Raw genomic sequence first — 13,809 nt, forward strand, 5'->3', positions numbered from 1 at the left:
ATGTTGAGCTCAAGAACCCTCACCAATACTGCATTGTGTTGGTATTGTAGTGGCCCTTCCCATCATTGTGAGAAGTCGACAGCGCTAGCCTCACCCCTATGGAAACTATGATTGACACAAATGACATGCATCTATAATGACAGCATCATCTTTCAAACATATTTTATATGTGAGTAAAGGTGTACAATCGTGGTTGGACAACATTGGTGTTATTCTAGCATCATCATCTATTGTCAGCATCAAAACAATACCTGAGAGACGAGCAAATGGGGTGAGGTAAGTATCGTTGGATGCGATGTGCATAAAGTAGGACATCAAGTCCAAGGAAAAAAGCCAAGAGCTAGGAAACATGAGTAGCTATTATGCCAAGAGAACACGGTGCTACATCTGCACACATGGATTTGGAGAGGGCTTCCAGACTTGGAAGAGTCCGATGACTCGTAGTGGTGTTGATCACTACGAGTATAAAAAGCCACTTTTTGCCTTGCTGGGTTAAGAGGGTGTGGACAGTTCAAGATTCAACATAGCCATGAGCTTGTGAAACTCATATGTTTGTGTGCATCAAATATTGCCTTGCCTTGTGTATATCAAACTTCCATGTGAATGGAAACCAGATGAATGGAAAACATGTGCATGAAATACCATATTAAAATTAAAAACGAAGTTGCATAAGAAGAGCTTTGAAGTAGCCATCAACAAAGGCTTGGCTTTAACATTTCTTCAAGTCTTTGCCACCAACAACGCTAGAACTACATCTTCCTCTGGTGCCTAACACATGATATGGTCCATGTGCTATAAATAATTCAAACGTACCATTTTCTATAGCAATTGGACAAGAATCAACTATGTGTCCTACAATGTGAGCCTCAAATGAAGGAAAAAAGGCAAGTTAATCAAAGACAGAGAACTAGTTCCATTTACAATTGGCCCACCTCTATAAGAGTCTCCTCTATGCTTGAATTATGGAAGACAACTATGAGTGGACAGATACAAGGATTAGAATCATCAAGCATTGCTACTAATGGTAGCTACATTCATTGTCTACACCTTGTAAGTTTGCAAATAGGGTAAGACTGTTTTGTTTCTTAGTGCATCAATATCCAAAGTGACGATTTGTAGAGCTAGTACTCATGACCTATGACATATGAATTTTCAACAACGACAATATCACAAACAAGTACAAGAGAGCCAACTTGAGCAAGGTTCTTCCCAATGGTGAGGCCAAGCTGAGCACAAAGGAACTATGAAAAGGGAGCAAAAACAAAGGCCCCTATCATCACCCAAGGAGCTCCAATATGAACTTCACAGAGTAGTGGCCCATTTTGCAGGGTCCATACACCCCATATACCCTAGAAAGGCAAGGGCCTAGCATCAAACGATAGAACTCCGAGCCATTTTACAAGAGCAAAAATGCATGCATTCAAGAGAGAGAAGGTTTAGGGATTCTCTGCCTAGCAAACCAAGGAGGTCTCTTTTCGTATCCCATGTGAAAGCTATCACATGCCCATGTATTGTGGCTGCACCTTCATAGTGGCAAAGCACGATATTCTTTTGTCTAAAATAGCGCACTGAAAGCTTCCATGGGAAGCTCTCCGCTCATAGCTTTTTCATATTTCACTTCATCATCTCTTCTCCTTTGTCTGTGCTATCATGTCTAGCAAATCTCTTCATGTGTGCTCCCAAAAAGCGACCCACCATATACGTGTGTGCATGAATGTGCGACATTGCAGTGTGAGTGTGTGTGTGCATGTTTTCTATTGAAAAGTCTGCAATGATTGAATGCTTGCATTTGGCAGGTGACTGCTTGGGTTGCATTTGGGGGGCATGTATGCAAGACTACCATAAGCCTTTCCCAGTATGTCACCCATTAAGGGCCCTGGAAAAAGGCAAAAGCGAAGAGGGCTGCCATGGAAGCCCGTGAAACTTTTAGGAATGGGGTGAGAGAGGTCTAGATGGCTCCTCAAATGGAAGGACTATCAGACTTGTTCTTTGGGGGGGGGGGGAGAGAGAGAGAGAGAGAGAGAGAGAGAGAGAGAGAGAGAGAGAGAGAGAGAGAGAGAGAGAGAGAGAGAGAGAGAGAGAGAGAGAGAGAGAGAGAGAGTTGGCATTAGGGTTGCAGAGAAATGCACACAGCTTGGAGAAGACGAAGGAAGCTCAAGGCACACAATAGAGAGCGTGTTACTTAGTGTGCAATGGAAAGATAGATAGCCCTAGAGTGATGGGCGTATATACAATGCATGGGGGGAAAAACCTCCTAAAGAGGGAAAAAATGCCCCGGCGGTCCTAGTGTGTTCACACACATCATTACCACATGTATATGGTAACAAATCCCCCCTGGAGTGATGCGATGAACGAGAGCTGGCACATGAGTAAAGGGAAGTGCCATGCCCTAAGGACATGATCAGTCCACAAAGGGGAGTAAGCCCAAAGCTTTGTGGAAAGCTTCAAGCTTCTCACGAGACAATGCCTTTGTGAAAAGATTTGCAAGGTTGTCCTATGTTGGCACATAAGCCAACCTGATCTCTCTTGATGAGAGCCTCTCCCTGACATAGTGGTAATGCACCTCAATGTGCTTTGTGCGAGCATGAAAAACTGGGTTCCTCGCAACTACCAATGCGCTCTGACTGTCAGTGTAGATAGTGTTGGCATTGTCCTGTCCAACACCCAAATCAACCATAAGGCGTCTGAGCCATACACACTCAACCGTAGCTGTGAAGACTGCCCTGTACTCAGCCTCACAACTCGAAGTGGCCACAGTAGGTTGCCTCTTGCTCAACCATGATATGCATGAACTGCCAAGCATGAAACAAAAACCACTTGTGGACACTCGTGTGTCAAAACAACCAACCCAATCTGAGTCCGAAAAAGCATGTAAGTCTGGCGGCGATGATCCCCCCTTGGGATAAAACAAGCCAAGATGTAAAGTGCCACTAAGGTAGCGGAAAATCCTCTTGACAGCTTGCCAATGCTTAGACCTTGGGCTATGCATAAATTTGTTGACCTGTGAGACTGCAAACTAAATATCCGGCCTCGTGTTGCATACATAAATGAGGCAGCCAACAGCAGTTTGGTAAAGAGTGACATCAGCAAGATCGCCAGCAACATGTAGACTCAACTTCAAACCTATTTCCATGGGAGTGGCAATAGATTTGCAATCCTCAAGTCCAAACTTACATAGCAAGGTCTCGATGTAACTTTTCTGACACAAGGCAATACCACCGTCACACTGCTTAAACTGTATGCCCAAGTAATGATGCAACAGCCCCAAATCTTTCATCTTGAAAGTAGCATTCAAATCAGCCTTAAATTCAGCAATATGTCTCTCATTTGGTCTAGTGATCAACAAATCATTGACATAAAGAACCACAATGAGAAGTACATCACCCTCACGCTTTACATACAATGTGCTTTCTGTTGGATTGTTACGAAAACCTTGTTTGACCAAATGTTAACCCTCACGGCTCACCGACACCCTATCACCTACGAGACGGACGTTGTAACCTACGGTGGACATTGTATTATTTATTTGGTAGAGTCAGGTACCGGGCTTGTCGGTCCAATAGGAAAAGGGTAAGGGTGATCGCCGATGAGAGGCGCACTCTAACTGGGACATTCAAGGGATTAGTTGGCTAAGCATGGGCGCCCAAGTGTGAATGGGGTGAGCTCATATAAAAGCCAACTAAACCCAAAATTCATGCATTCTCTCATTTGTGCAATAGAAGAGTGCTCTTGCTCCATCTCCATCTCCATCTTCTTCTTCTTCACCTCCTTGTGTGTGTGTGTATGTGAGAGAGAGAGAGAGAGAGAGAGAGAGAGAGAGAGAGAGAGAGAGAGAGAGAGAGAGAGAGTGCGATCGACATTGCGGCGGCACGATGGCGGTGAAGCGGTTGAGTGCGACGTAGCGGCGTCTCCTTCTTCTTCGCGGTGAGGAATCCTCCACGGCAGGAGCATAGAGCGGTGAGTGACACACCATTGCCCTCTTTTGAGCTTACTAGTTAAGCTAGTTGTGTGCTTGGAGCCGTCTGTGGCTCGCACACAGTGTTAGGCAAGTCCCTTGCTTCAACAGTGCGGCAAGGAGCGCACATTTTTGGCGCCGCTGTCGGGGAATCGCCCTGCACTAAGCCCAAGAGGCACTTTGTGCTTCTTCTATGAGTTGTTTGTAGTAGGAAAGAAGAGGAAGAGGAAGAGGAATGAGTTATTTTTCTGCAAGTTGTTAATTTCTGTATTGTCTGCAAGTTCTGTGATTTCTGCATAATCTTGTGTTTTCTGTTTGCACATAGTCTTTGCACAATTAGTAGTCGTTAGCTTGTTCGCAGTGAATGAGTAAGTAGGTAGACAGTTAGCAATTTCTGTTTGCACACAGTCTGCACACAGTTTTCTGTTAAGGTTTGCCTGCACACAGTCTTTGCACAGTAAGGTAGTGAGAGAGGAAGTAGGTGGACAGTTAGCTCACTGTCAGTAAGCAGTTAGCAGAGTGGTTAACAGATTAGTTAGTAGATTAGTTAGCGATTAGCAACATTGTTAGTAAGTAGATAAGGTAGTGACCTGTGAGCTGTTGACAGAGAGGTTAGGTAGGTGTTGACAGTGTGTGTGGCCAAGAAAGGGTCACCTAAAACGCGCGCGGTCATCGCCCAAAAAAAAAAAAAAAAAAAACCGAAAATATTTAAGCGTGAGTGACTGGGGGACTACACTAAAATTTTGATCGGGATCGGGATCCCAACCCCAACCCTAGGCCCAGGCCTCAGTCCTCAATCTTATGATATATACTAGACTCACTCTTATATATATACCCTACCCCCTCAAGAGGGAATGAGAGCATGTGGAGCAAGTCCTCCACTCTCCTCCCTTATCTTCCCTCTTGCACCCTTAGACTTTCTAATTTGGGCCTAGTTCCCTACTAGAAATTGACGGTTTTAGGGATTCCGAGGGCATAAAGTGACCAAACGGAGGGCTGTAAAGCACGGCACGTCCCTCTAACCGAGACGCTCGTTTTGAGCTATCATACGTTCTATTCTATAGCTGGGTCAGAAAAAAAAAGGACCAAAAAATCAAAAAAAATTAAGAAAAGACTTGGGTTGCAAAACACCCAAAAATACTAGGTGAGCAGCCTTCACGGGCACTCACTGACACTTCTAGGGGATCCAAGTCATATGAACCTACGCTTTGGACGAGTGTTAGAGCACGAGCATATTGGTAGTGGCTCCATTTACGTAGGCACCCATTATTCCTCCACCCTAGGTTCTGAACCTTCGGCCAGGACTCAAGGTAGCGCGACCCAAGATCCTCATATCGCGTCTAGTGATTCTTTCTCTGACTACGAAGTCATGGAGGGGTATCCTAAACCAAACCCTGATAGTTCAAGTCAAGACATGCATGCCATGGGCCCACGGCCCGGGTCCAGCGTGTTTAGCCGCTTAAAAGAGACCCTTAGTAGAGCTACTCGCTCCGAACATGCGGTTAATGAAATAAATGAAGGGAGTGGGGAAGTAAATTCGTCATTCATGTCTAAAATAGACCCTATGCTTCTTGAGAGTGTGCATGTGAATGTTCCATCCACTGCACCTCCTGATCCTTTAGGACTATCTCCCTCTGAGGTTCTACTACCCGATGGTAGGAGTCTTGCCGAAGTACAAGAGATCGAACGCTATATGCAAGCAACAAGGGAGAGGAAAATTGAGAACCTAAGAAGGCTAGAACAAAGTCGAGCCCTGAAAGCAAAGGCTCCTATGACAACAATCATGCTAGCCGAGCAACCGATTGCTCCCAAGGTAGCAGTCACGGAGGGGCAAGCGATGGGGAGCAATAATGCTTCCACTTCGAGGGAAACCTCCAGCACACCAAGCCTAGATGGGATATTCCTAAAAAAAAATTGGGAGTATGACCTATAAGCAAAAGCTTTAACTGATCGGTACACAGGACACACCTATCATGTGGGTTGGTTAGATGTTCTACAATCCACATCGGGTGCTACTAGCATAAATGAGCAACAACAGAAAGTCTGTGATGTCCTCCATAGGATTGTCGAGTTAGAAAGACTGAACACAGAGATCAACATGCCTTCAACAGGCCTAATGAGATTCTTGGATACGGGAAAGGCCAACCAACCAACCCTATCACAAATGGAGACTCCCTCAGTGAGCCCCATTGATCCTCCATATGTTGTTTCGCCAGGAGCCTCAGTACAATCTGAGCCCACAAGTGGCAGCTTTACCTTCCCAGATCTAGCTCATCTTTCTCTTAATGACACTACGGCTACCATGCATATCCCAGTGGTGAGCATGACAAGAAGTACACCATGGAGTTCATTTGTTAATACTGCGCCGATGCCTAGTAGCATAGTGCCCCCAACTATACCTACATGTATGTATCAATCATGTGCACCTGTCGTACCTCAGTCTCATGTTGCTCCTACACCTCCGATTATTCTAAGAGCTTACAATCCACAATGGCATTATCCAAGCTCTTATACAAGTGGAGCCATGCCATTTAATAATAACATGCCATATCAGGCACCCCCTATGCCTAGGGCCACGCCTGTAAACTTTTGACCACCGTTTGGTACACCACCATATGAAATATGGGACCCAAAAGCCGCGCGTATGCCAAGGCCAAGGCCAACTCCCATCTCACATGTGATTCCAGGAGCACATACACCCATTATACCTGCTCAAATAGGATATTTGGCACCATTTGATCAAACTATCAGTCGCTCTACTGCGGAAAACATGTGTAGTGCACCTGATAGAGAGCCTAGGAGCAAGGCAGTTCAAGTAGCTAAGCTCACACAGAAATTCAGTGGAGACGGAGATGCTAGAAAGCATATGGAAGTCTTTGAACATGTGTGCGATTCCTTGGAAGAGCACAATGAGCTACATAAGTGTAAGGCTTTGAGTTTGACCCTAAGCGGAAAGGCTGGAGATTGGTATAGAACCTTAAGAGTAGAAGAGAAAACGATGTACTCTACTCTTAGGAGATTGTTCTTGAAAGAGCACATACGAGAGGGAGTACTTTGGGGTGTAGCCTCTCAGCTCCAGAAAGCCCAACGAGAAGAAGGTGAATTCGTGAGAGACTTCATTAGTCGCCTAAAGAATTTGAATTCTCTATGCAATCCAAACGAGCGATTCAACAACAACCAATTTCTCGATAGATTCATTAGGGGACTACGACATGAAAGTATCTATAATGGCCTAGTCATTAGAGGTATCACTACTTGGGAAGCAGTCACCATGAATGCAATCCAATTGGAGGATAATTTAATGATTGCAGGAGAAAGAGTGTCTGCCGAGCCGAAGTCTAGTAGCTCGCAAGCGTCAGGGCATGAGCCAATGAAGATAAAGCCAATCGTGAAAGAGCAAACGATATTTTAGATGACTTTGGCAGATCTCACCAAGGCCATCCAAGAAAGCCTTAGGGGCAATCGTGCTCCACAAAACACTCATATGTATCCAAGAAGGGAGCAACAATGGTGCTCAATTTGCTTGGGCCCACATACTACGAGTGAATGCCCTACTTTCAGAGTAAAGTTTAACGGGACTTGTAACGCGTGTGGTAGGTATGGCCATCAAGCGAAGGATTGCCTAATGCTTAAACGCATCATGGAAAATAGACCGCCTATAGCTTGCGCAGACTCACCTCGAGTTCCTGCATTGATGCCTACCCCACCCATGGAGCAACAGTTGCCATTACAACACATGGTCCCTAGAACCCAAAATGTGGTCCAAACCACACCGTTGCCACCTCCAGTGCTAGGACCGCAACCCCCTCATCCAAGAGTTACACCTATGAACCAAATAGGTTGCGAGTCATCTAGTACTTATGTAGACTGCGAAGAGGACATAGACTCTAGTATCACCTATGGAGTCGACATGCTTGAGGAGTGTCCCATGTTCTATATGGAAGACCATTGGGGACAAATCAAACCGGTATATCAAGCTACTGCGCTAGCAGCAAGAGGCCAAAACATTAATAGTTTTGCCAGGAGAACACCTCTTCAGTGCTACGAATGTGGTGGACCACATCGAGTAGCTGAGTGCCCCATTAGAATGCAAAAGAATGCTGCACTAATGCAAACAAGTCAAGGGAGTGCATTAGCAATGCCAATACTCACTTGTAATCGTTGTGGCATAGATCAGTTGATCGCACAATGTCCTAATAATCCAAATGCACCGAAAATCACACCATTGAACTTAATAGAGATTGTTGATGGGACACCACCAACTATAAACATAGTACCAGTAAACACACTCACACGATCGATGCTCCAAAAACACAATTATATTCTTGAGGAAAGAGACAAGACATCAATTGCCCAATCTCAGAAAAAGAAGAAAACACGAAGAAAGAGATCGCAAAAAGCAGCGAAGTCAGATCCCAACTCAAAGACCAACATAGGGACTGGTGATGACCCCGTATATATGAACGACGCTGAAGAAGATTCTGATTCAGGTGAAACCATGGAGACCAAAACGACCACTAACATAGAAACCAACAAGGAAGATCTTCATGAGCCACAATGGCCACGATCCAAAAAGAAGATAGGAACTTACCCAAACCCTACAGAGGAGATTGAGCGAGTCAAGCATTTAAGGAGTTTGGTAGAAGATACCCAAAGGGATCTAGAACCAGCACCTAGGAAGATCCAGATTACAGACACCGTGTTCCCTACACAACAACAACCTCACCAAGTCCATAGACCCTTGGACATACCTAGTGTCATCCAAGAAGAAAATGACTTAAAGTCATGGGAAAGTGGGTGTACTCACTTCTTGATGGAAAGAATGTTTACAGAGGGACTACCTGATCCTATCGAAGAAATGGAGATCCCATCTTCCCCACGTCAAGGGACTCAAGGCCAAAAGGTTCCGTTAAACATTGCCAAATTGATGGATTTCATGTCTTCAAAAGTTAGAACCACCATCATGTCCAAACTATATAAAGACCCCGAGCTAGTCTCAGCTCTTCGAGCCTTCCTCAATGGAGAATTACAGGCTGGATTACCACAGTTTGCATATATGAACAAACCTGACTCGGTAATGAATGATGAGGAACATTTAGCACCACCATCTGACCTAGCGGGACATGAATCTGTAATTGAAATACCCGTTAACAAGTTGGGGCAATACTTTGAAGGTGATGAATCTAATGCTACTCTACCAATCACTACTAAAGGATTAAGTGTAAAGGGGGTCCCTTGACGGTGGTGCGGGAGTCCGCATGGTGACAAAGAGTTGTTGGGAGTCTATGGGGAGACCTCACCTTGAAGCCACAAGCGTAGTTGTAAAAATGGCTAATGGATCTATTGTTACACCTATTGGAATGCTAAAGGATCTCAGGATCAAGGTCTTTGGACACAAGGTAAGGCTGACTTTCATTGTTATGGATTTTTCCAAGCATCCTATGTCATTTGAGATGATCTTAGGGCGTCCATTCATGAGGGAAGCAAAAATGGTGCATGACTGGTCCAAAAACCACGTCTACTTACAGTTCCAAGACTCTGTCATTCGAGTTGATCTTTTAAGTGGTCGAACGCATCCTCTAGGAAATAAATTCATCATTGATAATCGATCAGACACAACAATTCACTCAGCTCCATTACAGTATTGTTACACGTGTAACGAAGACACGGATATTGGGGAGAACTCTCCTTATATGGATATCCTACCCGGAATGGCTGAGTCAGACAATGTCGATTGGGTACACCTAGCGGCAACTATAGATACATGGGGAGCTAGAGGAACAACCTGAGTAACACCAGATGGGGAAGAGATACCACACATTGCACCAGTAAACATGTTAGGTGTAGCGCATGTAACATCCGATGATAAGAAAGAGGCACACCTACCTGAGAGTGAAACCGATGATTCCTCAAAGGCTTCAGGCCAATACACATCAGAAACGGAATCTCAGGGAGAAATGGATTCAAAACATGAGGAAACATTGAGTGAACCAAGTATAGAAACTAAACACTCAAGGCCTAGTACGACCATCTATGGTAATTTATATGAGAGTGAAGAAGATACAAGCGAAGACCTATCAGGCGAGTTGAGTTCAAACATTTACCAAAATCAAAACCTTAACAAGAAACAAAGGTCATATAAGAGACGACGATATCGAGCAAATGTGAGAGCTAGGATAAACAAGGAAATATCTACTGCAGAATGGCTTATCTATCTAGGGGCATGTGATGCTCATCGAAAGCTAGTAGACAATTGGGGTGAACATCTCCAGAGTGTCATGTGGTGCAGCCCGCGACCCATTGACCTCGCTCAATTGGAGGTTACAGAGCTGAAATTGAGTCGAACTATAAGAAGACGTCAAAACCGAGAGTTAGCACAACAACAAAAGGAGGCAAAACTAAAAGAAAGGTCTCTGTCAGGACAAGAGCCTGCTGACTTACATACGGCTCTTGAACATTTTAAATCTTATACCACGGGGGAGCGAAAGGTTGTGTATGCCAAAGCCCAACGAATACCTACCAATGGAAGCAGTGGAGTCTATGATGGTCCAGCGGTAGTTACAGAGATAGAATTAGCAGAACCAGATGAGGAGTCTAAACCAGTCTTTATTGCTCAAGACCTTACCGAAACTGAAGAGGCTGTACTTAAGGAGCTCCTCAAGGAATACAAGGATATCTTTGCTTGGACATATCATGACATGAAGGGCGTTCCACCTTCTGAGGTGCAACATACAATTCCCATGATCAACATTGCTAAACCCGTCCAGCAACGACCCTATCCAATGAATCCTAAGTACGCCAAAATTGTACAAGAGGAGGTTGAAAAACTTATCCAATGTGGATTCATATACCCTATTGAGCACTCAGAATGGGTTTCTCCAATAGTCATCGTGCCAAAAAAGAATGGGAAACTAAGAGTGTGCGTGGACCTCAAGAAAGTTAATGCAGCTACTAGGAGAGATCATTATCCCTTGCCATATTCAGAACATGTGCTTGAAAGAGTTGCGGGCAAGGAAGCTTATAGATTTTTAGATGGGTACTCTGGTTACAATCAAATCACAATTGCATTAGAGGACCAAGCTAAAACTGCTTTTATCACAGAGTTTGGAGTGTTTGCATTTCGTGTTATGGCTTTTGGCTTAACAAATGCCCCTGCTACATTCCAACGATTAATAAACACTGCGTTTAAAGAATTTCTAAGGGAGTTTTGTGAAGCTTTCCTAGACGACCTTTGTGTTTATTCTTCTTGGGAGAAGCATTTGTTATATCTACGAAAAAAATTTGAAAGGTGCAGATTTTATCGCATCTCATTGAACCCTTTCAAATGCCAATTTTGGGTTAAGCATGGATTCATTCTAGGGCATATAGTGTCCAAGAACGGGATATCCACAGATGAGAGTAAGATTAAAGCCATTGCCGATTTGCCACCACCTACGAACTATAAAGGAGTTCAAAGATTTATGCGCCATGTTGGTTATTATCGAAGGTTTATTTTAAACTTTGCCGAGATAGCGCGTCCATTGTACAAGCTTCTTATCGAGTTTCACTGGACGGAAGAATGTCATCAATCTTATGAGTTATTAAAGAAGGCCCTAACAAGTGCTCCAATCCTGCGAACACCTGATTGGAATGTACCTTTTCATGTGCATATTGATGCATCAAACTTTGCTATTGGGTGTGTTCTAACTCAACCAGGAGAACATAAATTGGACTACCCTATTAGCTTTGCAAGTCGCCAATTAAATGATGCCGAGATGAACTACACTACTACAGAGCGCGAAGGTCTAGCTATGATTTACGCAGTAAAGAAATTTCGCTATTACCTTCTTGCTACCAAGTTTGTGTTTTATGTTGATCATCAAGCATTGCTATATTTGGTAAACAAGCCGTGTTCCACAGGTCAAATTACACGATGGTTGTTAATTCTTCTTGAGTTTGACTTCACCGTTGTTGTGAGGCCTGGGAGGAAACATGTCATGGCAGATCATTTATCTCGTATCCCTAATGGCGAAGCTCCTACGGGGGTTGATGATGAATTGCCTGATACTCCTTTGTTCATTGTTGAGACAATGCCTGAATGGAGTGAAAAGATTGTTAACTTCTTAGTTAATGGTTTTCCACCCAAAGAGCTGCGAAAAGATATAGCTCGAAAATTAATCAAGGAATGCGAACCCTATTGCTTACTGGCTGGAACTCTCTATAAGAGAGGAAAAGATGATGTTCTTAGACGCTGTGCCCGCGAGGATGAGTATTTATATATTCTACAAGAGGCACACATGGACGTAGCTGGTGGTCACTTTTCAGGAAAGTTGACTGCCTGAAAGATCTTACACTCAGGCTATTGGTGGCCCACTCTGTTTAAGGATGCATCACTTTTTGCAAAGGGATGTGATGAATGCCAATGCTTCAACAAGCCACAAAGAAGGGATAGGATGCCTCTACATCCCATCAAGGTAACCCAACCATTTGAAAAGTGGGGCTTAGACTTTGTAGGACCGATTAGTCCGGCTGCACGTAACACGCAATCACGATATATCATTGTGGCTACCGACTATGTAACCAAATGGGCTGAAGCAAAAGCAACACGAAAGGTGGATGCAAAAACAACAGCTAAGTTCCTCTTTGAGAACATTATCACATGTTTTGGATGCCCCTTTGAACTTGTGAGTGACAATGGAACTCATTTTATAAATGAAGTAATAAAAGAACTCACATCAAACTTCATGATATCTCACCACAAGTCTACACCCTATTATCCCCAAGCAAATGGCCAAGCTGAGAGTACCAACAAAACTCTCATCTCCATTTTGACAAAGACAGTTGAGGCTCATTGCACTGATTGGGACCTAAAGCTTACATCAGCTTTATGGGCTTATCGTACTGCGTATAAAGTTGCTATTAATTGCACACCGTTTAAGATGGTGTATGGCCAAGAAGCAGTTATGCCATGGGAGTTTGTCATTCCTAGTCTTCGAGTAGCTTCTCAAGAAGGTTGGGATGGTAACCCCTTAGTGGAGCAATTATATATCCTGGAAAGGCTAGATGAAGAGAGGCAATTAGTTGTGCGAAATGCTCTAGTGGAGAAGGATAGGAGAAAGAAGTGGTTTGATAGCCATTTAAAGGATAAAGACATCAAGGTTGGTGATAAAGTTCTTATGTACGGGGTACGTAATGAAAAGAAGAAATTGAAATACGCTGGTAAGGGACCATATTGAGTGTGTGAAATTACCCCGCAAGGTACCATTCGTGTGGAGACTCTAGATGGAGTTGAAACCATTGGATTCCTTAATGGGAGTAAATTCAAAAGATATTATGATCCTCTCAGCCAGGAAGAGTTGCAAGCCATCCATCAAAAGAAGGCTGCCAAGGAACAAGGAGAGCTTAGAAAAATCCAAGCAAGAGTTGAAGCTCGAGAACGACAACAACGTCTTAGACGCCAACGAGAGGCTAATTTGGGAATCACGCAAGCATTTTTCGAGGACGCAGATGACGACTCATTAGAATCTGAGCCACCCCTACGATACCCAATTGAGCTAAATAGCCCCTATGGGAAAGTACTATACAATGCCTTATTAGATACGGGAGCTAAAAACAATTTGTTATCCTATGGAGTTTGGTGTCAATTAGGGAAACCAACCCTATCCCCGAGTACGATGCAAGTCAAGGGCATTAATAAAAAGAAAATTGCTATTCTTGGAGTCCTTCAAACCCCTGTTGTCTATGACAATGGAAGCATAGTGCAGAGGTTTCTAGTCATGCCCGCGGGAGCTATGGAAGGCAATGTAAACCTGGGACGCACGTGGATGTTGGCAACCACATGCACTATTGATTGGGATACTGGTAGTGTCACGACG

The sequence above is a fragment of the Adiantum capillus-veneris genome, chromosome 13 (genome assembly GCF_014529385.1).
Source record: "Adiantum capillus-veneris isolate H3 chromosome 13, ASM1452938v2, whole genome shotgun sequence".
Classification (NCBI taxonomy): domain Eukaryota; kingdom Viridiplantae; phylum Streptophyta; class Polypodiopsida; order Polypodiales; family Pteridaceae; genus Adiantum; species Adiantum capillus-veneris.